Here is a 27,161-nt window from a genome sequence, read left to right as displayed (position 1 = left end):
TATAACATAATTATTTTAAATTTGATTGTTAAATATGTAATGAAAGTGATTATATATTTATATATATAATGATGTATATATGATATATTTATATAACTCCTATATTTCCTATAGTACCTAATTTTGAGTCTTTATAATAAATAAGTACATCATAAGAAACCAATATATTAATAAAGTGCAATTACATGTACATTCATGAATAAATGCAGATGATGATGACAAATCAGCTTGCAATGGTGTAATAAAAAAATAATTATTTCTAAAGTAACAATATTTGCAAATCTGTTAATGACTTTTCTAATACATCATAAAATTTGAAGTTACTAATATAATAAAGCCCATAATATCCAAAGCAATTAATACACGTATTAATTAACTACTGATGCAATAAAATTCTAAGGAAGAGACATAATTAAATTAAATGACATGCTATTTTATTAAAAGATTTAAAAAATAAATACAAACTATACGAATAGCTTTATCAGATTAAACAAATACTTTCTCACCTTCAACTCAAGATTAAATCATAGTCATTTCCATTTAGCAATTTTAAGGTCTTGTTTTCAAAGCAGCTTCAATTATTATTTTATATCTTCAGCACCTGGAACACTAATAGCACATCATAGACAGTACTCAACAAATTCTTTTGGAAAAAATGAACGAATAAATGACTATATAAATCAATTAACTGATTTCTCAATAATAAAAGTTATTTTCTACTATATATTTACAATCTGTAAGAATGTGTGCTGAATAAAAGCTACTTAATTATTGTATTAATTCTCATGTGATTCTATGAGACAAGGATCTCTCAAATAAGGAAACAAAGTTAGGAATGATTATGGAATTTTAAGGTCTTCCAGGTAGCATAGAAAGGAGGTGCTATGGGAACCCTGTCCATTTCTTCCCCAAACCATTGATTTTAAAGTGCCATCTTGTACCACATTTTCCTTTCTTTGTCAATGTCTTTCCTCCTTATTTATCATTCATTTATTTTTTGAAGAATCATCCTTACAGATATTGCTTTAAAGTTTTGGTCTAATGTAACAGTTTCTACTCATGTTTTTATTTTTGCTATTCCTCATCAGAGGACTCTGATCAGCTAACTTTAGGTGGCTCATTGTCATTCAAGAGAGTAAGACTGGGCTTCCCTGGTGGCGCAGTGGTTGAGAGTCCGCCTGCCGATGCAGGGGACACGGGTTCGTGCCCCGGTCCGGGAAGATCCCACATGCCGCGGAGCGGCTGGGCCCGTGAGCCATGGCCGCTGGGTCTGTGCGTCCAGAGCCTGTGCTCCGCAGCGGGAGAGGCCGCAGCGGTGGGAGGCCTGCGTACCGCAGAAAGAGAGTAAGACTGCAAGTCAATGAAGTTTTCTGTGCGTGATCTTCTCCACTGGTAAATTTAAAATATACCTGTTCAGCCTATGTTGCTGTTGCTCCAAGGATTCATAACAGTAAATACTATAATTGATCAATGTGAAAAATACCCTGAAAGACTAAATGTTTTTCCAAAGAATCCAGCATGTTAATTTGAGTTTCACTACTCATAACTTAAGCTTATATATTATGATTTTATATATATATATATATATATATACACACACACACACACATTTCAGTTAATGGATTTTAACTTCCTTCTAGTTTTGTAAATATGCTTACCTATTCTTTTGTACTTTTTCATATTCCTTCTTGAATATGATTAGGTTTGCAAAGCTTACAGATTCTCACTATGGCTTTCCATTTAAAATCTCCAACATGTTTATCCTTGATTCTTATACTTGTTGGTTAGAAAGTGACTAATATTATCTTTTGAATGACCTAATGAATACAAACATGCTGATAAGTTTTGTCAGTATCTGTCAACCCTGCCATGACTGATAAGAAATAAATCATAGCCTACATCAGTGTGAGAGCAAAGCTCCATTGTAGAAGAAAACTCATTCTGGTGTGTATATTGAGTTTCTGAATACAGAACTAAATTATATCAGCAAAAAGTTTCAGAGTAGCAGTGTATTTAGATTGGTCTATGAGAGAAGGTATCTACCACCTAATAAAATTCTTAATAAGTCTTATAAAGATAAAGAAATTTAAAGAAAAGGGAAACAGTTTTTTTTATTTGTGCTGAAACTGTATGTGGCTGAGACAAATTGCAGTGTATTAGAAAGGGCTGGGCATATCAACTCTTCAAGTTTTTTCAGTGAATGTTAACTCCTCAGTAGTCTGTCATGTTAGTTAAATGGGGAAAAGCATGTGAAACACCTAAAAATATGTCTGTAGCCTCTTATCCTCAAACTGTAAGCATATACTTTTGTCTCAGGCTTCAAGGAAAACCCTTTCTCTCTGCATCACAGAGGAGTAATTATCATTATAAGTCCCATTCTAAATTTTTTACCCCCAAAACAAGGTCTCTTTGGACTAAGTCTCTATCATGCCACATTTCTTCATTAAGTGACTTTACCATCAAAGTCTTTTTTGTAACACTTTTGGTAATACCATGGAATCCCCAGCACCCACAATCACCACAACCATTTCATTCTAAAAAACATTGTCTCAGTGACTACCCCAAAGCAATGAAGTTTACTAAAAGCTTAGTTTTCATTTCAGCTAAAAGGACTCTGTGTGTGTGTGTGTGTGTGTGTGTGTGTGTGTATGCATGTTTGGATTCCTGTATGTTCTTTTTATTTTTTATTGGGGTATAGTTGCTGTACAATGTGGTGTTAGTTTCTGCTGTACAATGAAGTGAATCAGCTATATGTATACATATATCCCCTCCCTCCTGGACCTCCTTCTCACTCCCGCCATCCCACCCATATAGGTCACCACAGAGCCCCAAGCTGAGCTCCCTGCGCTATACAGCAAGTTCCCACTAGCTGTCTCTCTTACATATGACAGTGCATATATGTCAATCCCTATCTCCTAATTCATCCTGGCCCCTCACCTCCATGTCCACACATCCATTGTCTACATCTGTGTCTCTATTCCTGCCCTTCAAATAGGTTCATCTGTTCCATTTTTCTAGATTCCACATGTATGCATTAATATACGATACTAGTTTTTCTTTCTGACTTTACTCTGTATGACAGACTCTAGGTCCATCCACATCTCTACAGATGACCCAGTTTCATTCCTTTTTATAGCTGAGTAATATTCCATTGTATATATGTACCACATCTTCTTTATCCATTCATCTGTCAATGGACATTTAGGTTGCTTCCATTTCCTGGCTATTGTAAATAGTGCTGCAATGAACATTGAGATGCATGTGTCTTTTTGAATTATGGTTTTCTCAGAGTATATGCCCAGGAGTGGGATTGCTGGGTTATATGGTAGTTCTATTTTTAGTTTTTTAAGGAACCTCTGTACTGTTCTCCAGAGTGGATGTATTGATTTACATTCCCACCAACAGTGCGAGAGAGTTCCCTTTTCTCCAAACCGTCTCCAGTATTTATTGTTTGTAGACTTTTTGATGACCATTCTGACTGGTGTGAGGTGATACCTCATTGTACTTTTGGTCTGCATTTCCCTAATAATTAGTGATGATGAGCATCTTTTCTTTACTCACACAGCTAAAACAGAAAATCTCTCAAATACAGTATTATGAAGGCTTTAAAGTAACTAACTATAAGTGACTTTGCCCTGTTGGCATGGCTTCCTGTCATCTAGGGGTAACATAAATATAAAGCAAAGATGTTAGTCTCAAGATATTTTTGGTTTTACTTGATGTCAGCTTTTCCCAAGGGAGCCTACTAAAGAGCAAAACAAATTACCTTAAGGGACCTTGCTCACTCATAATTAACCTTGCAGTTGACCTTCTCACTCTCCACCAAAAGAGGTTCAGACACTTCAAGTGCTTAGTGAAATATATAGGTTTAACAGTTCCTCTATGTAACTTGTGTGTGTGTTTCTTTTTTTCCAATTTGCTTATTTGACAAGTCAATTTCCAAGAGAAGACTTAATTAGACCAAATTAGACTTCTGTTGCTACAGAAGATTCTCTTAAAACCAGCCTTTTTCTCCAATGCCTTGTGCCTGAGATTTAGGGGGTCTGTCATAAAAGGCAGGACTTTCTTACTAGAATACACAGACTAGGTGATTGGGTCAGAGTAACAGTTATCAGCCTTGTAGAAACTAAAAAGTGAAAGCAAAATCCCATTAAATGTTAGCAAAACTATGATTTATAGAAAGAGATGAAATACATAAGATATAATCTTAAACAAAGACAATATTGAAAGTACTAATTTAACTATAATTATTTCAAAATAAAGTCACTTTTAAAAGTACTAAATAGAATGACTACTTCCATTATTTCCATGGTAAAATTTTTTCATTTTATTCAATTTACTATTTAGTTCTCTTATCTTGCTTTTTCCCTCATGGAGTCTGAAATATAGCCATAGCAATCATTAAATTGTTGTCATTTAATAATTGCTGAACTTGCAGCTTTGGTTGCTGTGTCCCAGCATTTTCCTTGCTCATTTGATCTGAAAATAAACATGAATTAGTATGATGAAAATATAGCTAATTGTTTTCTTCCTCACACTAGTGTTTCTCAGTTTGTCTCATCTTTCATATAACTTAGATATCTTCCTTTATGGTGGATAGTAAACTCTCTTAGCATAATGTCTCTGGAAATGTCTGCATGCTAGAAAATCCAGAGGGTAAAAAATAGGAAAAAGTTAAAAAAAAAAAAAAAAGTCCAGAAAGGCTAAAAGAAGCACAAAGGAAGTGGTTTTTGAATTTGGTTAGTAATGCAATCAGATTTTAGATGATTCTATCAGCCAAGCATAGAAAGAATTAAAATCACTTTAAATGGGTAAAGAGTACTAGCCTTTTTTCTCCCATCAAAGGTGTCCTAGATGATTTTCCCAATTAGTGTAATACAAGAAAAATTATTACTCTATAGAAATGAAGATGTTAATGTAACCTACTAAATTGCAAAATGTTTTGAAAAGTGTTTACAAAGATCAGAGTTGCAAGCCTTGCAAGTCTAAATTTGAAAAGTATATTAGTTGAATGCTTGAAAGTCATTTACACAAAGAATATTTATTTGAACTTAACTGTGCCCAGTGAAACCAAGCACAGCAGTGAAAAGTAAAGGTTGAATTAATGTCTACAACTTGAACAAGAAAATGAGCAGTAACTCAGCAGCATGTATTTCTTTTTTCATGTGAATATTCATTTCACACTGTCTGCTACCCTGTAGCGCATTATCTCACTTTTAGAACAGATGATTTTTATTGCAGGGTATGTTCCTAATTCCCCTGGAATACTGAGATATTGGATACATTTTTTAACATTCATTTTAATAAATTTTATACATATGCATATTTTGATTGCCTAAATTTCAATCAATATCAAGAGATTATTAAAGAGAAATAAAAGGAAGCAGTAGAGTTTGTGTATCAGTTATCTATTACCATAATAATACTATATAATGAGTTACTCTAAAATCAATGGCTTGAAGCAATAAGTATTTATGTAGCACACAGGATAGTAGGTCAATCATTTAGACTAGACTCAGGGGTGCAGTTGTTTTAATCTCAAATGGGCTCTCTCACACACCCTAATATTTGGGCGTGTGTTGGCTGCCTGTTGTCTGGTTGTTGGCTAGATTGTCCAGGGTGACTAGGCATCCTCCAACAGGCCAGCCTGACCATGTTCTCATGTTGAAGCACAGGAACATGTGCAAATAAGTGAAAACACAAAGCCTATGAGACCCAGTCTCAGAATGAGACACTGGCCACTTCTGATACATTCTAGTAACCAATGAAACTTCCAAGGCCAACACAGATCCAGGGGAAGGAGAAACAGACTCCATATCTTTAGTGAGGTATGGTGCAAGTCTTATGGCAAACGGTAGAGATTTACTGCAATCCATTAGATATATACATAATATATTCTATGAAAATATTGCAGTAAAATCAATTTTCTTGGTGAAATATTTTATGACATTTAATACTTTCATGAGTTAAGACACTTTAATTTAGATTAAAATTGTTCCACTGTATGTGAATCTTAGAATTACAGATGAAGGGAAATCTTTTTTTATGAAAATTGTTATTATTCATTTTAAGGTCATTTAATGGACATTTATTAAACACTTATCATGTGCACATTGTGCTATGTGTTGGGGGAAAAATGATGACCAAACAGTCAAAGTAGTTCCTACCTGTGATGGTTAATTTTTACACTACCCTCATAGATTCTGCAATATAGTGAATCCAATAGCATCATTCAAAATCCTCAAAACATGGGTTAAGATTTTTACAAAATTAAAAATAAAAAGCTAGTTGATTGTGGTGATCATTAATCCATTGTTAGAATTAGGAATACATTTAGAATGGGAATGCAGGGTACTCAAGTTGATCATACCATTGGGGAAAAGAGCAGCAGATAAATGTCACAAAGAATATTTAAAATTTGTGTATGTAAAAGATGTGGTTCCTTAATATGAATATCAAGCATAATTTGCTGACAAATTAAACTTGAAAATCTGTTAAATTATATAATATTCTCCCACACTACTTGTCAACCTTTATCAATTTATATCCTGAAGAATCCATTATAGAGTAAGTTACGATTTACAAATCACTTTCACACATTTCTTTTATGACTTGTAAAACAAATCTTTAGATAGGCAAAACAGTAATTATTAGACATATTTTTATAGATAAACTTAATTTAGAGCAGTTATCTAATCTGTTCTTGTTCCTCAACTGGTGCATGTTGGAATTAGGACATTAAGTCCATTGCACCTGATAGCTAGTCTAATGTTCTGTCTTTATAAAGTCTGGCTTAAGTTATCTTCTAAAAAAATGGGATTCCTATTTATATATGATTGCCCACTACCATGCCACTGTGATAATTCATGAGAAGTCTTTTCATTAATAACAGGTAACCTATGTTTTCTCTGGCATATATTTGAATTAGAAGGGTATATTTATGGCTCAAGTCCCAGCTGAAAAATTAAAAGTGACCTAATTTTCCTCAAAACTGTATGGAATTTAGGAAATGCCCAGTGATTCGCAAGAGGTAGTTCAAATAATTATTACTTCTGAAAATCATACAGTTCTTTGAGATATCAATCTCTCATTACTATGTCCCCATGTGTACTGTGAAGCATCTCTAAAACCCATTCTTGTTGAATACTAAAGTGAGGTCCTAGACTGTAGTGCAGATACAGAATTCATAAAGGAAACAGTTTTCTGACTCTGGCACCCCTCAGCTAGGTCAATGAAATAAAAATATAAAAGATGGATCAATGTGTAGAGGTCGGAGGACCCCAGAAGGAAAGCTTCTTTGAAGGAAGCTGTGCTTCCCATGTCCAACCAAGGCAGAGAGTATAGAGGCGTCTGCCACTTGCCATTGGAGGTAAGACAGCCTGCAACTGGACCACCTGAAGAGCCTGATGTGTGTTATTTGCATTTGGAGAACCATCAAGATCTGAGAATGTTAAAGTAGCCAATGGTCAGTCAAAAAGAGAAAGAGTAGGACTCTATATTTTTAAAGTTATCTAGACTTATACCATCCTAGAAGGCAAGGAATGTGAGTTGTGTGCCAGTGAAAGTTGGGAGTCATTTTAAAAACTGTTCTATAATACAGACTGGAAGGAAAATAAGAGTCTAATACTGTGGGGCAGGTAGAGTCCAAAATACGTTTTATTTTGTTGCCTTCCATATATCATGTTTTCCGACATACTAGTTAAATTATTTATGCCAATTCCAATCATAGTATGGTTTCCTTGGTTTCTTGCTTTTTAAAAAGTCAACATGATATAGCAATTTTTTTCTACTGCCAGATTTTTATGTTTAGTATTTCAAATGGCTGCATAATAATACAAGTGATTGCGTTCTTGTGTCTGGAAATATAGATTGGCTTCTATTGTTTTAGTTTTGGTTCTTTTTATTTATTAGGTTTTTTTTTGGCCACTATATATATAATCCTGAAACTGACATGTTTGTTCATATTCCCTTCCTTTGACTAGTTCGTTCCCAAACTTCATGTCATATGTTTTTAATAAGTGCCAGTTTATATGACCTAATATTTTAAAACATGTACTTTGCTTATGTATGATAAGTATGAGGTTGCAAAGATTATCTTTACTCCTTAAATAAATGTAATGTGAATGCTTCATGGTATCGCCAGATTTCTTAGCAACTTCTTATTGAATCTAACTATGATTATTTTTCCATTAATGGTTTATGTTAAGACAAAATCGTTGCTCTACTGTTTGGTATGACATGTAGCCAGACACACCAAATCATAGACTCAGTTTACTATAGCGCTCCCAACTTTATTTTTCCTTCTGTAAAAGTGTTCTTCCCCTGTTATGGGGGCACTTGCACGTGGTTCACCATGGTTGCAGAACCCAAACTGCAATTCTCTGCTGATACCAAATAACCCTTCTTTGTTGGAGAACTATCTGACAATCTCTATGTTTTAAGTTAACATTTCAGATAATGCCATGTTGACTTGAAAAAATGTAGAAAGACTATTAATTCAAATAATCTATGTATGTTGTATAAACAGAAGAAATTGTATCATACTTTCCTTTTTGACCCCATTTTAATTTCATTTTTATCTTCAGTGCTAATATCTATAATTTATAGAAAATTCGTATATATGCATATACTTATACATACATTCTATCATTTATATGTATTAATATACATTATGTTATGTTGAGAGCATGCAATTTCTGATATTAAAATTCCTTTTTATCTAACTTTTTGTCACACCACAACTGGATTTCTTTTCCCAAAAGAGAATAGGCTTGGAGAGGATAAAGAAAAAAATCTACTAAAGTGTATATCGGAATTCTTACTATCAACACCATTTTTTATACAAATACATTCTTATTTACCAACAATTAACAAGTCAAAACCTAAGAAAGATGAACTATTCCCTATGTATTTTTGTTTTTGTGATGCTGTATAACAGATGGAATTTTATGTCGTGTTACATTAATATACTGTTAAATTTTAATTTCAATTAATAATCTTTACACTTTTATGCACACAGGGGATATTTTAGTCATTCATTTCCCTTCTAATTAGCTTTTACTGCTGAATTCATTCTGACTCAGGAAGTCATTAGATTCTCAAACATTCACTGCTGAATTTACTTATGTTCTAATAAAATTAATTAGTCCTTTAAACAAAACATTATGCAACTTTTATTTTGACCAATCTAGTGGTAAATTGAAGATATACACCAATATATGTTAAATAGATAGATAGATAAACAATATTCCTTTTAAAAATATCTCAGTTATATTGTCTAACAGTGATTATTTAGAAAGTTACATAAAATTCATTGGAAACTCATTTGCTATTTCTCATTAGTCCTAAAATTCCCTGAAAAGTATAATGCTTTTTCATACCTTTGAGACTTTGCTCTCCAGTGGGAAATTATTTCTTTTTTTTTTTCTTTCTTTAGCAAACTCTTAACAACTCCTCAAAACCCAATTCTAATATTCTTTAGATGTGAAATGTTGATATCAAAATAAAACTCTTACATTAGAGATTTGATACTATAAATCTCTTAAGATTCTAAAATTCATTTGTAGGAAGTGAAATATAGATAGAATAAATAAAAATCAAGTTAGTTTCAAAAGCAAATATATAGGGCTTCCCTGGTGGCGCAGTGGTTGAGAGTCTGCCTGCCGATGCGGGGGACACGGGTTCGTGCCCCGGTCTGGTAGGATCCCACATGCCGCGGAGTGGCTATGCCCGTGGGCCGTGGCCGCTGAGCCTGTGCGTCCGGAGCCTGTGCTGCACAGCGTGAGAGGCCACAGTGGTGAGAGGCCCACGTACTGCAAAAAAAAAAAAAAAAAAAGCAAATATATAGAACAGTTTAAATAAAATAAAGTAACATTCTTTTCAAATAACCACTCCAACTATGGTGATAAAATTTTCCTATACAGGGTCTTTGGAAAAAAATACATTTTTTTCCAAAAAGCAGGTCCATAGTTGAGAATAAATAGAAATATTGAGAAAAAATGGTTAATGTATTTTTTTAAATAAATAAATTTATTTCTTTATTTTTATTTTTGGCTGTGTTGGGTCTTCGTTGCTCTGCGCGGGCTTTCTCTAGTTGGGGCAAGCAGGGGCTACTCTTCGTTGCGTGCGCAGGCTTCTCATTTTAGTGGCTTCTCTTGTTGGGGAGTATGGGCTCTAGGTGAGCAGGCTTCGGTAGTTGTGGCTTGCGGGCTCTAGAGCGCAGGTTCTAGAGTGCTGGCTCAGAAGTTATGGCGCACAAGCTTAGTTGCTCCGTGACATGTGGGATCTTCCCAGCCCAGGGCTCGAACCCGTGTCCCCTGCATTGGCAGGCAGATTCTTAACCACTGGGCACCACCAGGGAAGCCCAATGTTTTTACTTTTTCTTTGTTTTTCCAATATTTAATTTCTTGGCCTGACGTCTTGAAAGTTGAACTCCGTGGTCCCAGAATCTTCACTTGAAAATACTCCAAATGATTCTAATCCTGTCATTTAGAAACAAGTTTCTCCAGACACTTTTTAATGAACAAGTAATGAACACATATGTTCATTAATAGGTAATCAGCCTATAAATGAATTTCCAAAAAGTGCTTCAATACAATTTGGATTACTTAAGAGATTTCATTATCTTAATTTTTCTAAACATTGTTCCAATTTGCTACATATTTCCCTTTCCTTTTTAATTCTTTAAATATTCATTGAACATTTAGAATTCAAGGTTCTTAATACACAAAAATGAAACACAATTGTCCCTGGAATTTCATATTTTAGAGGAAGTGTGTAAAAGGCAAAGAATCAAAATAATACTTAAAATGATTTGTGATGAGTGAAATCATTAATTCAATATTATTCAAAAATTAGTTTTTGAGTTTCTTCTAAGTTGTCTCTCTACTCAGCAACAGGTGCAGATACCAGATTCTGAGACAGTAGCAAGGCTCCTATCCCTAGCAGACTGCAGCAATGTGGTAATTTCAATGCCATGAGGTAAGCATAAAGTACCATTATAAGTGAAAACAAAAGGCAAGGAAATCAAACTTAGAAGAGACCCAAGGTCCTAAATCCTGGCATCACACTGAATAACTCAGGGAATTTTCAGTAACTTCAATGTCCAGGTAGCCTCCCAAACCAATTAAATCAGAATCTCTTCTTTTAAGATCCAGACATCAGTATTTTTTAAAATTCCAGGTTATTCCAATGTTCAGCAAACTATGAAATCTACTGCATAAGGATGGCATTCTGGAAGACAGCATATTTTGTCTGATTTATCTATGGCTGAGTAGTCAGCCAAAGAAAGGGAAAAAAATGAAGATGGGTGACAGAGTGGATCAGAATGTTTTCAAGAGGGAGGAAAAATATTGCATGGCTTATGGATTTAAAGATATCAGTAAAGTTGAATCCAACAGAGATGAGTCTGTTGTGGAGTATAGGTAAAAGAAAATACAGGATCTAGTAAAATGCATTTAAGTGTTTGGATTTGTTCCAAAGATGGAGGTTCTTAAATGTTTGTGTGTTTAAGAATCACTTGAGAAGTTTTGTAAAAATTCATACCCCTGGATTGCCATCCCCAGAGAGTGATTCTTTAGGTCTGGAATGGGAACCAGGTGTATTGTTTTTAAATAAATATTCATAAATTAGTTTGATTTATGTAGTATAGTAACAAATTTCCAGAAAGAAGGAGAAGGACATAATTCAGATTTGCTATTTAGAAAGATCCTTATGAGAAAAGAAGGGGTTTGAGAAACTCAGCACTAGACTCTGGGACCCCAATGTGTCCCTAGAGCTTGTTGCAAGAGAGAAGGCAAGAGGTGACTGAAACTTGGATATGACTGGTGGCAATGGAGACAGATCATATTTCACTTTTAGTTATTACATTTTTTAAAAGTCTCTATTTTGCTTCTAATGAGAATTGACCTATTTTGTCCTTTCTTTTTTTTTCTTTAATCAAAGCAATTTAAGTACTAAAAAAATTTCTTTGGTGTCATTTATTACTTGTTTTTTTTTTTTCTTTATTGCAAAGGAGATAGTAAGTCCTTTAGTTTTCCTTTAAGGTCAACTCTTAATTTTCCAGGGAACAATGGCCTTGTCAATTGATTACTAGGCCCTATGCTGCCTGTATATTAGTAGTCCTTAGAATTTCTGAAATTTGCTAGACAGCTAAGGAATGTGATATGAACTGCACGTTAACAAAGCTTGATTTGCTCTCCCTATAACTTTACTTATACTGTATAGACATATAATACTAAGTGATATTTATTAATTTTTTGTTTTAATTAGAATCAAAATGTTTTATTGTCACATACAATTCATTCTAAGAAGTAATCTTTAATTAGGTTTTAATTTTATTCTCTGTCTACCCCAGCTTCCACTTAGTTCTTTATCAAGCATTTACTGTTCTTAAAATTAGCTCTTAAGGGCTTCCCTGGTGACGCAGTGGTTGAGAGTCCGCCTGCCGATGCAGGAGACACGGGTTTGTGCCCCGGTCTGGGAGGATCCCACATGCCGCGGAGCGGCTGGGCCCGTGAGCCATGGCCACTGAGCCTGCGTGTCCGGAGCCTGTGCTCCGTAACGGGAAAGGCCACAACAGTGAGAGGCCCGCGTACCGCAAAAAAAAAAAAAAAAAAAAAAAAAAAGCACTTAAATGTACAGCACATGATGTGAGCACTTTTTCTTGGTAAAGCTTAAATGATGATAAATAAATTATTAAATACTTCCTTTGTATAAGGTAATTTTCATGTGTCTGATCGTACATATCATGAGATTTTAATATGGAGGAAGGATAAAACTATTAATTAAATGAAACTTTTAGCTTAGCTGTTTATATTCTAACTGCAATTCTTTTTTTCTAACACCATAGATAATTACCTATTTCTCCATGTCTAATTTAACTTTTTTTCATTACTTTTTCTTTTAAGATTTTGTGCTAGCAGCAATTTATTTTGACATTGATTCTCCCAGTGCCGTCCACAAATTCTTGTACTACACTGACATACTTATCTTTGTGATTTCCCCATATCTAATCCTCTTAGAAAAAATTCACACCTTATTCGAATCAACTACCAGGTTACTTTTTATATTTTATTTTCATGGTATAGTTTATTTCTTTGCCCTTATTATTGCATCTTAGAAACTGCCAGCTTCCAATTTTGCTATAGACTTTCTGTCAGTGTGTTCTTTGCAACCAGTTGTCTGAGCTTGCTGATGCATACATTTTTAAAGTCTCTTTTCTTGGTTCTTTCATTCCCTTCCAATTCATGATCATTATCTACTAAATTGCCTTCCACTATTACATTTTCAGCATATGAAATATAGGTATTGAAAAACGTTGCTAGGATTTGGTCATCTATTTTGAAATTTAGTGTCTTTAGAAAAGTTTTAAAAGCTAAAAGTATTTTTCCTTTTGATACTTTGACAATTTATTTTAAAACTAAGTAATCCGTGTTTCAAAATATGTTCAAGTAGTTTACAGGTGGTCCATTTACTTGGCAGAATGTCTCTTTGGATGCCTGAATTTGCTGAAATATCACCTTATTTGGAATTTTTTAGGAAAACTGCCCAACCTAGATTAATATTTTAGTATATTTTTAAAAACTGGTGTTAATTTTTACCAGTTTACTTTGGTTTACTTTGTTTCACTTCACTTTTATTCTTTTTTTCTGAAAGGAATCTTACTGTGCTTATCAATCTGTTGTATCACTTTTTAGTATTTAAATCCAATAGTTATTCACTATCATTTTTATAATTTACAGGATAACACTGCTTTGACAAAATTGATGTTGATCCAGCTATTTGTAGTGACAAATTAACAAGTAACACCAGGTATTCATTTATAATATTTTGAAAAGTGAAACCAATTTTTACTAAAGTTTAGCTTTCAGGCCTAAAAAATCTTTGAAAAATCACCTGCTAATAAACAAACAAACAAAAATGTTCAGTAAGAACCTCATATTTTTTCTCCTACCTAAAACAAATCTGTACATCAGCATACATTTATCCTATCAGTAACCTTATTTTGACCTTGTTTTTTCAATAGGTGTTTCAACTCTAGATGACACATTCTTTTTTTTTTTGGCTGTGTTTGGTCTTCATCGCTGCCTGTGGGCTTTCTCTAGTTGCAGTGAGCAGGGGTCACTCCTCATTGCGGTGCACGGGCCCCTCATTGGGTGGCCTTTCTTGCTGCAGAGCACAGGCTCTAGGCACGCGGGCTTCAGCAGCTGTAGCACACAGGTTCAGCAGCTGTGGCACGCGGGCTCAGTAGTTGCGGCATGCAGGCCCAGTTGCTCCTCGCACACCAGGGATCAAACCCCTGTTCCCTGCATTGGCAGGCAGACTCCTCACCACTGCACCACCAGGGAAGTCCCTAGATGACACAGTCTTTTAATCACATATAAACATTTTTAAATTTCTCACATATCAGACTGTAAAATATTCACAATATCAAGTAATACCTATTATACAAACTATGTGCACCAATCACAATGCAATCAACAAACATATAACTTAAACCTCCATAATTTTGGGAAATAAACTTTTAATAACTTATATGTCAAAAAAACAGCCTAGAACTAAATAACAATGAAAATTCATAGGACAGATAATTCCTGGAACAGACAAATCCAATCTCTACAATTCTTCCCAAGAAAAGAAAGAGGAACCATTATTATGCAACTCATTTTGTAATGCTGGTTCCAAACCTGACAAGGACAATAAGAAAAAAGAAAATTATGTAACAATGTTGCTTATGAACACAGGTAAAAATGTCCAAAACTAAACAATAAATCAAATTTAACCCTATGTAAAATAATAACAGTAAAATAATTACACATCATGACAATTCCCACCGTAACAGTCTTCTCCACCTCTCACAACACAAAATATGTTACCTGGTGGGAAGAAAAAAATGCTTTTGAAATGTAGAGGGTTTTTTTGTTGTCATTGTTACATTTTTCAATATAGCGTCTGCTCATCATTTCAGAGGATTTTAAAGCTCAATAAATTCACTATTTCACTAAGGACAGAGTCTCAGAGCCAGAGACACACATTCAGAGAAACAAATGTGATCAGGTTAGCTCTCTCTATTGCTGTTTAAATCTTGACCATACATTGGAAGCAATAATGTTACAGGGTCAACTGAATTGTTTCTTGTTTCCAGTTGCTTGTATTTGAGGCATCTGTCACAGTGTGATCTAAGGATTGACTAAAGCCTATTTGGGGAAAGTCTATGGTTGTGTTTTTTACTTGCAAAGCATGTTTCTTTGGAACCTTTGTTGTAAGAGAGTAAAGCATAGAGTGTGGTTTTCTGAGAGCACTAGAAACACAATGAACATGTGCTTTCAAGAATCTGCTAAATTTGCTATCTAGATAAAATGAGATATTGCCTAACAATTAAGGTAGATTAAGCAGTTGTTTCTTACTGTACTGTGCTAATGCTGCTTCAAAATGGTAAATTGTTGGTGGGAGATCAGAATGAGAAGGAAACTATCATTTCACATTTCTATAGCAGTTCATTTTATGATTATCAAAAGAAGCAAGTGTTTTTACAGCTGGTAGTGGCTAGAAATAAAATATGACAATCTAAGGAAGCTACTTAAACTGAATTTATTGAAAAAGTAATAGAATTAAACATGCCAGTTGACTATTTTTTTAAAAGTCAGACTCACTGAAAGCTTATGTGAAACTACTTGCAAGAGTTAATTGACACCAATGGGCATGTCACCTTTCCCTTTGAAACTGAAAAATGTAAAAGAATAAGCTGAAAAATACACAGTACTCTTTAATATCTTAGAGACTAATGAGTACTCTGAAAACATTAAAAAGCTGACCTACAGAATTCACATATGGGTATTTAAGATTCAATATTGAAGAGCATCGAAAAGAAAAGGAATAACATGGGTTCAATTGGAACAGGTACTTTGTTACTATTTCATTCAGCTAGATATACTTTTTCATGTTATATGAAGGGCTTAAAAGAATTTCTGAGCTATATATGTAGTCTAGAAATTAAAGAAAGAAGAAAGCTTTGGAAAAAACAAATGAGTTTTGCCATCATTGGCCTACCTCAAATGATTCCTGTCTTAGGCCTGTGCAATTTGTTTTCCTTTTCTTTTAGAGATATTTTTGAATTATCAAGAAAGAGAAAGATCATTATTTCCTTTTAAATATCTGAACACAATAAACAAATGTCCATGTTTAAACATATGTAATATTTCACTGAAAAACTTTTTTCCAGTTTTATTGAGGAATAATTGACATATATCACTGTATAAGTTTAAGGTATAGAGCATGATGGTTTTATTTACATATACTGTGAAATGATTACAACAATAGGTTTAGTTAACATCCATCATCTCATACAGATACAGTAAAAAGAAGATTTCCATACAGCAGTGTTACCTATAGTCATCATGTTGTGTATTACATATTACATCCCTAGTACCTCTTTATCTTATAACTGGAAGTGTGTACCCTTTGACCGCTTTTCCACAATTCTCCCTTCCACCACCCATTATTGAAATTTTTTTATTTTTTCTTGAATATAGAAATGAAAATTTATTCTACATAATAAATATCTCACGTACATTTCTTTACACGGTATGGGTAATCAATAAGTACTGAGTAAGGACAGGAGAAACCCCATTCATTAAATGCGTCCTGGTACATTTTGGAAATATATTTTAGAACTTGCCAAGAATTCAAAAGTTTTGGTTTTGGTTTACTTTTACTACCTTTCTTTTACTAAAGTTTTTAAATGATACTATTTTAGTTTATCATATTATACTGTGCTACACACTGTCATTCTTTTAAGGAATTTCAGTGACGTTAAGGTTTCTGTATGGTGGTGATGCATTCCCTTCACAAAGGGATATAATGAAGCATGTAGAAGATGGAAAATAATTTTTCTTTACATTGTAGAGTAACTCAGAGACAGAACTCAATATAAATTCTCAAAATTCTGACTCTTGATTTTATGCTAGACTGAATTCCTCCACAGTAAGCTGTTCCCATGGTTTCCACTGCCCTGATCCCACTCCCAGGAGATGACCTGCTCCCTGGAAAAGATCAGGGCCTACTGATACAAACTCCCACACCTCAGCATGTCCCTACATTTTTGCCCATGCTCTCTTCTTCACATCCCTGAGCAATAACTACTTTCCCTTACCCGTGCTGTCCCCTCTTCCTGGTCCTCCCTCATTTCTGTGTGCTTCATCTTTCTTTCTCTCAGTCTTTTACATCATTCTCTCCCTTTCCAAGGAATTCTTCCCTCTGCCTTCAAACATACGCAGGTCACCTATTCCATTGCTAAAAGCACCTTTCTTTGACACGGCTGCCTCCTCAGACTAAACTCTGTATGTCTTTGCCTTCCATCAGACTCCCTGGAGGGAAAACTTGTCTCCCCCTCCCAACACCCCTTTTCTTCTATGGCCCAAAAGAGAAAAACAAAACAAAACAAAACTGAAAACTAGACTGAGAACTAGTCTTCGGTTTTAGACTGAAAACTAATATTTTCTATGCCTGTCTTGGTTCTTTCATTGTATTTACTTGACATTTGTCAAGTACTTTCTAGTCTAGTCTTTTAGTCTTTTCATTCTTTTCATAAGTAAGGAAATTGAAATTCAAGTTAAGTCTAATTAATTGAATTGACCAGACTGAATCTGTAATCATTAATTTTCATAAATTTATTCACAATATCAGTAAAAACTCCCTAGCTTTCTGGCTTAACCTATTTCAAACTATTACAACCACAATCATTAATTAACTTAGAATTTATGGTATAGCAGAGATTTTTAGGTAGATTTTGTTGTTATTATAGTGGTTGTTTCAACATCTGTATAACTTTTTAGAATTTAAAAGTACTTTTGAAAGTAGTTTTCATTTTGTCTTATTTCAACTTAGTAGAGTAACATGACTGGTATCAATATCAAGATAGGCCTGTAGACAGATACAGAAAATCAAGAATTGGAGGGGTGATTTAATTATGTTTCTCTGGAGGTAAAATATGTATTCTCTTGTTTATCAGGGAAGTACAATGAATCTAAGGGTTTTTTTTAAGGATGTTTAGCACATATTAGAGCATGGAGTACTGTAAATACTCACTCTATCATCAAATATACACACAAACCAAAGGGCCAGATGTTGTTTGATTGGGAGCTGGTTTTATTAGAACTATTAGATAGTGCTGGCCTATGAAGTATGAAAGTTGAAAAGTAGAAGTAAGGAGATTGCTGATGATTATTACTTGGCAAAGAAAAGAGAAAGTTGGAAGACTTCAAAGGGGAGCTAGTTCTGCACTCATTTAAAATAATTTTTATTATTATATTTTCTTAAGTCAAGTATTAATTCTTACACTGATGACTGTAGAATAAACCATAGTTTATCTGTATATGAAAATTAAATCATTAAAGCAAAAAAAGCAAATTTAATAAGTGCTCTATCGCTATCCACACCCCCAGATCATCCAATTTAGATGAAAAGGGTAGATATCATGAACTAAATTTGGCACATGACAAAGACAGAAACATAGATTATTTTTAGCTCAAAAGAATCAGTCTTTACAAAATGTAAGGCATAGCTGTAACCATTGGATTAAAATATTTTATTCAGTTATTTCCATGTAATATATGACCAAAAATTTATTATTTTTCTGTGTTTCCAGGTTATATGTATAATTCTGCTGATCAGGGATAGACGTCACTGATCTTATCTTACTTGATCTTATCTCCTCATGCTAGTGGTTTGGCTAGGGCTGTCTGGTCTAAGGAAAGTGTTACCTCAGACAACTTTGTTTCCTCCACATGCCTCTCACATCTTTACATCAGGGTTGCTTAGGCATGTTCTCATGATGACGTTAGGTTCTCCAGGAGAAGAAGCAGAAATACAAGGACAGTTTTTTAAGTCTCTAGTGCCATCAGGTTTACTCCTTTTCCATTGTCTAAGACAAAACACAAAACTTCACTAAAATCAAAGGATAGGGAAGCCTATTCTCCCCTTTTGATAAGCCACATTACAAAAGTCCTTGACAGAGGAAGGGTTAAGAATTGTGGCCCATGTTATTTTTTGATGTACCAAATAAATGTTATAAGCTTCTATAGTTAGCTATTGAAAATCTATGGAATCTCAGGTAAATGTTATAGAAGCAGCTCCAATGATGCATAGGAGAGGAGAAGAATACCAGGTTCCAACAGGCTGAAAGAGAGAGCAGATTAACAGACTCTGAAGGTTATAGTCTTGGTAGATTAGAATTTTAGAAGATTCTTGAAGTTAAATTATGTGACCAAAGACAGGAGGAAAAAAGACCTTGGTTTTCACTCTGATGACAATGTTTCATGTAAGAATGATCAGTTGGAAGTTATAAGTTAAAAATATTATCTAACTTAGTATTTTTAAGAGATGAGCACTGAGATACAGGAAAGACAACCAACCTTAAGATGTCCCCTATGATGGCTGTACCTTAACTTTCCATAGTTCAGTGTTTGGTCTCATGTTTTACAAGTTTCAGAATTTGCACTTGCATTTTTTTCTCATGTTAGATTAGAGCCAGAAAAACAGTTCAAATGAATCATTTTTCTATCCATGTGAATGATTTATAAAAAGCAGAATGTCAAACATTGAAACTACTTCTCTTCTTCTTCTTCTTCTTCTTCTTCTCCTCCTCCTCCTCCTCCTTCTTCTACTCCTTCTCCTTCTTCTCCTCCTTCATCATTTCTGTTTACAGTATAAAGAAAATTTATGTATATTTTAATTTAAATACATATATCCTTACCCATTAAATATTGACTTCAGAGAAGGTAACTTCCTGTAGTCTCCCTTGCTAATACCCAATCTGTATTGCATGGTAAATATTTTGGTAGCATGATTTTGGAGGAAAAAAAGGGAGCGTAAAGTGTGCCTGGACTTTACTAACCCACATTTCAAATTGTTGGGGAGACCAGCAAGAAAAGATAAAATGGAAAAATAAAATATTATGGAACCCCAGAGAGTCCTTATGGAAATTTAAGAAAATTGGCTGCATTTTACTGGTCATTCTTAGGATGAATAATGGTAACAAGAAGAACCATGTGTGATGTTTTGTGTGTGTCTTTAAAAGTAGATTAGGTCTCACTGAGGAGCATTAGACTTTGTCCACTGATAGAAACCTCCTGCCCAGACCTTTCATAGCAAAGGATAATAAAAATTCAAATAAAAAGAATTTTATTTTTCAGCTCTTTCTCTATGTTCTACTCTACATCTACCTGTATATCTAGAATTCAACACCTTTAGAGCCCTCAGAATGAATCCATTCACAGAACAACTTGATTGAGCAGTGCAGACTTTACCACAGATTGTTCTGGGAGGAAGAGAGGAAAGTTTGCATCAGGCCTATTGTAGCAAAGTGATTTTAAAAATGCACCTTAGATGTTTTGGCCTCTAAATTTCTTTTTTATCCCACACCATGCTGGTGGGTTTTCTTTCTGACATTTTGCTCACAGAGTTCACAGCCCATTCCTTTTGCCATTCCACATAGATTCTTCCCAATCAATCTAGACCCAAAAAAGAAAAAAAAAAAAATTCTCACAACGTTAACATATAATTTAATTTTTGGCTCTTCTACATCTCCAAACTTCATTATCATATTTTGGTTTATCAGGATGGTCAGATAAACAACGGATCTCTTGGTTATTAAAACCCATATTATTGAATTCCCTTAGAACAAGGGTCAGTAAACTATGGCCCTGAGGGCCAAATCTGGCCCTCCTCTTGTTTTTGTAAGTAAAGTTTTATTGGAATGCAGTCAGAGTTATTCATTTGAAGCTTGTTTATGGGTGCTTTAATGCTACAATGACAGAGTTCAATAGTTGCAACAGAGATCTTATGGATCACAAAGATGAAAATATTTTCTATCTTGCCCTTTACAGAAAGGGTATACCAATTCCCACCTTAGAAGATTGAGATTGCAAGTAACAATTATTGGTTGTTTTTAGGCAACATTTATACACTCTGTGTTCCTATCCTCATTGGACAATGAAAACACACACACACACACACACACACACACACACACACCCCTCTCTCTCTGGTTCTAAGAAGACCTGATTAGGGATACTGAGGGAGAGTCCTTTCTATATTGCATAACTTAGATGTCAAACAGAGCCACAACCCTAACTTTGAATATTACTTTGTCTTAAATAATAATAAGAAATGCATTTAGTTTTTTTCAAAAATGAGATCTTATAATAGAGTTTTAAATTTTAGCACTATAAAGCACAATTCTAAGTATGAATATATTAAAGTTTGGTTTATAAAGAGTTAAATTTTTCATCTTTCTATTTTTAAGAGATTGTGGATGACAAATGGCAGAACCGTAGTCAAGATTAACATGTTAGACTAAAGTAAGTTATCAGATACCAGAAAGGGATCTTTATTTCTATTTTAAGTGATTGTTACATTTATAATTTCTATGTGAGTGAGCATTCATTTATCAGAAGACATTTAGCTTATTTAATTCAACACTTGGTTCTGTATTTTTAGGACAGCTGGAAAGAATTTTCTTCTTTTTTTTTTTTTTTTTTTTTTTTCTGCGGTACATGGGCCTCTCACCGCTGTGGCCTCTCCCGTTGCGGAGCACAGGCTCTGGACGCGCAGGCTCAGTGGCCATGGCTCACGGGCCCAGCCGCTCTGCGGCATGTGGGATCCTCCCGCACCTGGTACGAACCCGTGTCCCCTGCATCGGCAGGCGGACTCTCAACCACTGCGCCACCAGGGAAGCCCCGGAAGATATACTTTTATTATTTAGACATTATTAAAGAGTATGATCGAAGTGAGAAGATCCTAATGGACAACTGTGGTAAAAATTTAGCGCTTAGATCATGCAAAATACATTATATTATTTCTATTATGTAATAGTGCCTGAAAAATATAAAGATGCTTCTATCTCAAAGAAAGTTTGAAATTAAGAGTAAGATCAACAGATAATCTTTGATTTAGGGAATGTATTTCTGGAACAAGTGGATATATGCAGTGGGAAAGAGAATAAAGATCAAAAGTACATTTGAATTCACAAAATTGCAAACTAGAGTTAAGGTTAAAATAAAACAAAGCTTATAAAGATGATGTGATTAGCCATACAGAAAGCATATATAGCTATACATGAAGCAACAAAATCAGAATAAACTTTAAAGGACTGTAATATTTAAAAAGCTGTAAGCATTATTTTAAATAAGCAATAAAAATTTAATTTTTAACTAATGTAATTGTACTTGTATTATTACATAGTTTAAAGTATGTTTTTATATGGATAGAAACATTCATAAAGGATTGCAGAAATCGTCATAAAAAATACATGAGGGATATAGGAAATAAACCAATTTATTTAGTAAGCGATGAAGAAAAATGATGAACCATGATAGATCACTTTTGGATTTCCACCAGATTAAAAACACTTAGGGTATTCACCATGTATATTTATAAAAGAGTGTTTGGTATATATATTATTTGTGTTGTGTGTGTGCATTCTTAGAGAGAGAGAGTATAAAAATGGCACACCTGCTTTTAGCTGCCTTGGCCTAAGAAAGCCACCTCTCACTACCATTCACATTCAGATGGAAAACATTAATTTTATGGCCTCCCTAAATGCTAATTGAAGGACTGAGATATGTAATACATTAGCATGTTTTGCATGAATTGGAGAATATTTTTGAACAGTACAATCTCTATTACAGGTCTAATTCTCAGGGGCTGACTCATGACATCCAAACTCATGAGAGACATCTAAAGTAGGATGCTAATTAGTTGGCACTGAAAATATCTTGCCACATGTACCAGATAAAGTGTCCCCATAATCACAATTGGAATGGATAATGAGACCATGTTATTTTAGCCTGGTAAATCCTGATGACCTTATCTCACAGTAGAGATAAAACTGCCTCTAATGCCTAAATATTTATATTCTTGGACAAGGACTTCAGTGACTGATGAAGACCACTTTTGAGGGATAGGTTTTTTTCCCTTAATATATTTGGATGCTCAGTCACGTAGCAAAAACATCTGGCTGGCCTGATAGCTATTCTACATCTTAATATTTTTCTGCTTTAATCCATTACATATTGATTACAAAAACAAACTTTCATATTTTTATTATTTTCAGCTTTGGGGGGGTAAGTAGTTTACTTGATGACCATCAAAAAAAGTTAATCCAAATAGTTATTGTTTGAAAATTCTGTTATATTCCTTCCTTCAGATAAATATTTTCAGAACTATTATATTTTTCAGTAATTTTATATGATTTAGCTATTTTCAGTTCCTCATATATTATTTATAGCAACTATAAAAAACACTAACAGTAAAAATAACAAAAATAAAACCCTGGTATTCTCACTCTCTAAACTGAACTTCAATAACTCTAGTTTTCAATAAATGACTGACAATGTCATCTTCTTCAATTTCCTTTTAGATAGTGTCATCAAGAACATCTTCATCTCCAGCATGATTCATTTAAAACCTCAATATATTAGATTTCACTTCAGATATAAATTTTAGTGCCAATAAAATATACTAAGACTATATCTCTTTCACAGAAAAGGCAAATATTACATTTCCTATTTCAACTTAGAAGAACTCAAAAGGAAAATGAAATAGATTTTAAAGGATTGATGATATAGGAGAATACATCAAATACTTTCTAGTCTATTGATTTTAATAATTCACAGTTTTCCCTAAGCTCTCATTCAATGAATGTAACACCACTTTCAGAATGAAAAACATTTTCCCACCTATTCATATTTACTACTAATACTTTTAAATTAATCAGCTGTATAGGAAAGACCATAGAGTGTTCTCACTCTGTTTCTCTCTACATATAAATATATGCTATATATTTATATGTATATTATGTATAGTATATATTAAGCAGATTTCAGAATTAGTTTAGTTCATCTAGTTTCTATATACAAAGTTGCTAAGAAAAGGCACTTTCGTATTAAAGTAATATTATTTATTCTAGTTTCTGTTCTTAATAATTTGATGCTTTTAAGGTCATATGAATTCACATTTAGTATCTGTAAGTACAAAAAGCTGATAATCTCAAATGATGTTCTGCACACATCAAAAATGTATTACCTAATCTAAAATGATTGACAATGAACAATAAAATATTTTATGTTTAATGAGCTAAATACTATTTCCTAAGTAGAAATGTATCATATGATTGTCTGTTAATCTACTTCAATTCCACTTTTCCAATGAAGAAATCTATTCTTCAGCTCTTTGAGAAGCATCTACCTACCATGCGTTTATAAATTAAATTTATTTTCTATTAATTGCTTGAAGGTGCTTAGCTTAAAGCTTTAAATTTTTTATGTGTGTAAATTATATGTTATCACCAAATTTTCCTAAGGGAAAATAAGTTAATAAGCAATGATATGTCTATAGCATTCATTAAAAATGCATTTTATATATTAAACTGAAATATATAACACAGCAAAGTTTTAAAATAGATATTTAGCATGAAAAAATGAAATAAATCCCTACATATTAAAGTAGCATGAAATTATCTGTCAAAATTTCAACAGAACTTAAATGGAGAACTATTTTCCCAAGTCAATGTGTGGCCAGCAGTTATGTTTAAAATATGCAAATATTATTTGAAACCTATGTGACCATAATGAACATTTTAATTTTTGTGCTAATTTCTGTCATCTCAGTCAAGAGTTTTTAACATGGGAAAAAAGGAGCAAAAATATTAACTGTAATTAGTATCTTTTCTTTAGGAATTTTTCTCTTTCACAAAGTAAAAAGTATATTCAAATGGTTCTAAAGCAACTTTAGCAATTGTGCTGTAGTGACCTCTCCCGTTGCGGAGCACGCGCAGGCTCAGCGGCCATGGCTCACGGGCCCAGCCACTCCGCGGCATGTGGGATCTTCCCGGACCGGGGCACGAACCCGTGTCCCCTGCATCAGCAGGTGGACTCTCAACCACTGTGCCACCAGGGAAGCCCCTGTGCTGCATTCTTGATTTCAGAATACTTTTAGGAACTGCTAATCTAACAGGTCATTGCAAAATATTTTGCAGTCATTAGCTTGGTTTGTGCTACTTCAAAATCATGTAAAATATACATCTTCCATGATTGGTACAAAGTTTTATGTCCTTATTTTTAAATGAGAAACTTATTTCTATTGCATTGCCTGTTAGGATATTAAAAGAAAAAGAGGTGGTGTTTATCCTTTTTTACAGGTGGCTCCCAGTTATCGATAAGTTGTAAATGCATGACTCTTCCCTGAAACCCGTTTGGCCAGTTTAGAGTTTTAATACATTGAATACTGAGCAAAGTTCAAATTAGTTTAATTCAAGTTTCTATTTAGCTTTAAATCACATTTTGAAAATTAAGCTACAAGCACCTTGCTTATAGAATATTTAACAACTGTCTCCTGATCTTCACTTCCTACAGTATAATTATGACTATACGTTTCCCCTCCACCTCCTTCTTACTGAAACTTTCTCATTTCAAATTCAGTAAGCTGTTGTTTTTATAACAGTTTCTCTTCCCTCTCTCAGAAGAAATTAATACTTCTTTTTTCATGTATAATTCTATAAATTCTATTTTATTCTATCTTCAATAATGGAGTCTCAGTTTGTAACTAAGGAGTGCCACATGTTCTAACATCTTAGGTGACATGTCAACGAAGAAGGAAAAGAAAAATATAAGACATAGAATGTAATTATAGTTCTGTCAGCCTTGGGCAGATAAAACTAAGAAAATAATCATAAGATGAGAAATACATAACTACATTACTCAGCTGTGCATATTTACAGGCAAGGAAGATAATGTTGACTTTCATCTCAGTTTCTCACTTTAAGGAAGGAAACTAAAAATCTAAAATAAAAGTGTTTTGGAATATTGATGTTCTACATTGATTCTATATAAGCTGTTTTCCTTCTTATTTAAGGATTTCACCATCTACACAAAAGTAATAGAAAAGAGATATTTGAAGGACAATATGGGACTCATTATTTTAAAAGTACATCATGAGATAGGACTTCAGGAATGGTAGAGTGAAGAGCTCTATAAATTTACTCCTCCATAGAAGCAACAAAACACTGGCAAATTTTTTCAAAGTCAGCTTTTGTAGACTCTGTAAAATTAACCTGACTTGCAAAAATTGAGGCATTGTTTATTCAGTAAAAACTGTGGAACCTCCAAAAGAACAATAGGATTTGTCACATTGTAACTTGATGTATTGTACTCCCATTCCTCTCTCCTCAGCTCCATGGTACTCTTGTAAAAACCAATAGACATGCAACCATGGTGGATGTAAAAAAATAGCAACCTTCTAACTTCTAGATGGAACAGATAGGATTGGGAGTTCCTCAAAGTGTCCCATCTACAGATCATTCTGACTCTTTGGCATGTGTTGTAGCTTTCATGAAGAGCTTCATGTGCAGGCTGTTGCTATAATTTAACCTCACTCTGAGCTCACTCTCCTCAGGCCATTTGCAAAGAGTGAATTTTCAAAGCGGTAAGAAAAAGTTTAGTCATCATGTACAAAGTTTCTTCAGTAAGATCAACAGCTGAATTTGCAGCAGAGATCATAGAAGACAGAAGGCAACCAGATGACATATACAAAGAGTTTGAAGAAATAGAATATCAACCAAATATTCTATATCCAGAAAAAATGTCCTTCAAAATGGAGACTTTAAGACATTCCCAGATTAAAAAACAAAGAAACAAATGAAAAAAAATGTGTCTCTAGCCAACTTAGTAACTTAGTCTACAGGAACTATTATAAGGAATTATATAGGCTGAAATGAAAAGATTACAAGTGGCAACCTGAATCCATATGAAGAAATTAAGTGATTGACAAAATAAGTCCATAGGTTAAATAAAATATAAAAACAGTATATTTTATAGTTGTAACTCTTTTCTTCTAATCTGATTTAAAGGATAATTGCAGAAAGAAGTGACTATAAAACTGTGTTGATGCACTTATAATTCACAAATATTTAATTTGTATGAAAATAACAGTACAAAGGAATGGTGGAGCAACAAAACAATATTAGAATACATTTTCTGTATATTATTAAAATTAGGTTAATATTAACTAGATTGTTTTAAAAGAAGATGCTGGTTGTAATTCCCAGGACAGCAACTAAGAAAATAACTAGGAAAGTAATAAGAGAATGAAAAGGGTATGTTAGA

The sequence above is a fragment of the Tursiops truncatus genome, chromosome 7, assembly GCF_011762595.2.
Source record: "Tursiops truncatus isolate mTurTru1 chromosome 7, mTurTru1.mat.Y, whole genome shotgun sequence".
Classification (NCBI taxonomy): Eukaryota; Metazoa; Chordata; class Mammalia; order Artiodactyla; family Delphinidae; genus Tursiops; species Tursiops truncatus.
Note: the sequence above shows the minus strand (reverse complement) of the source record.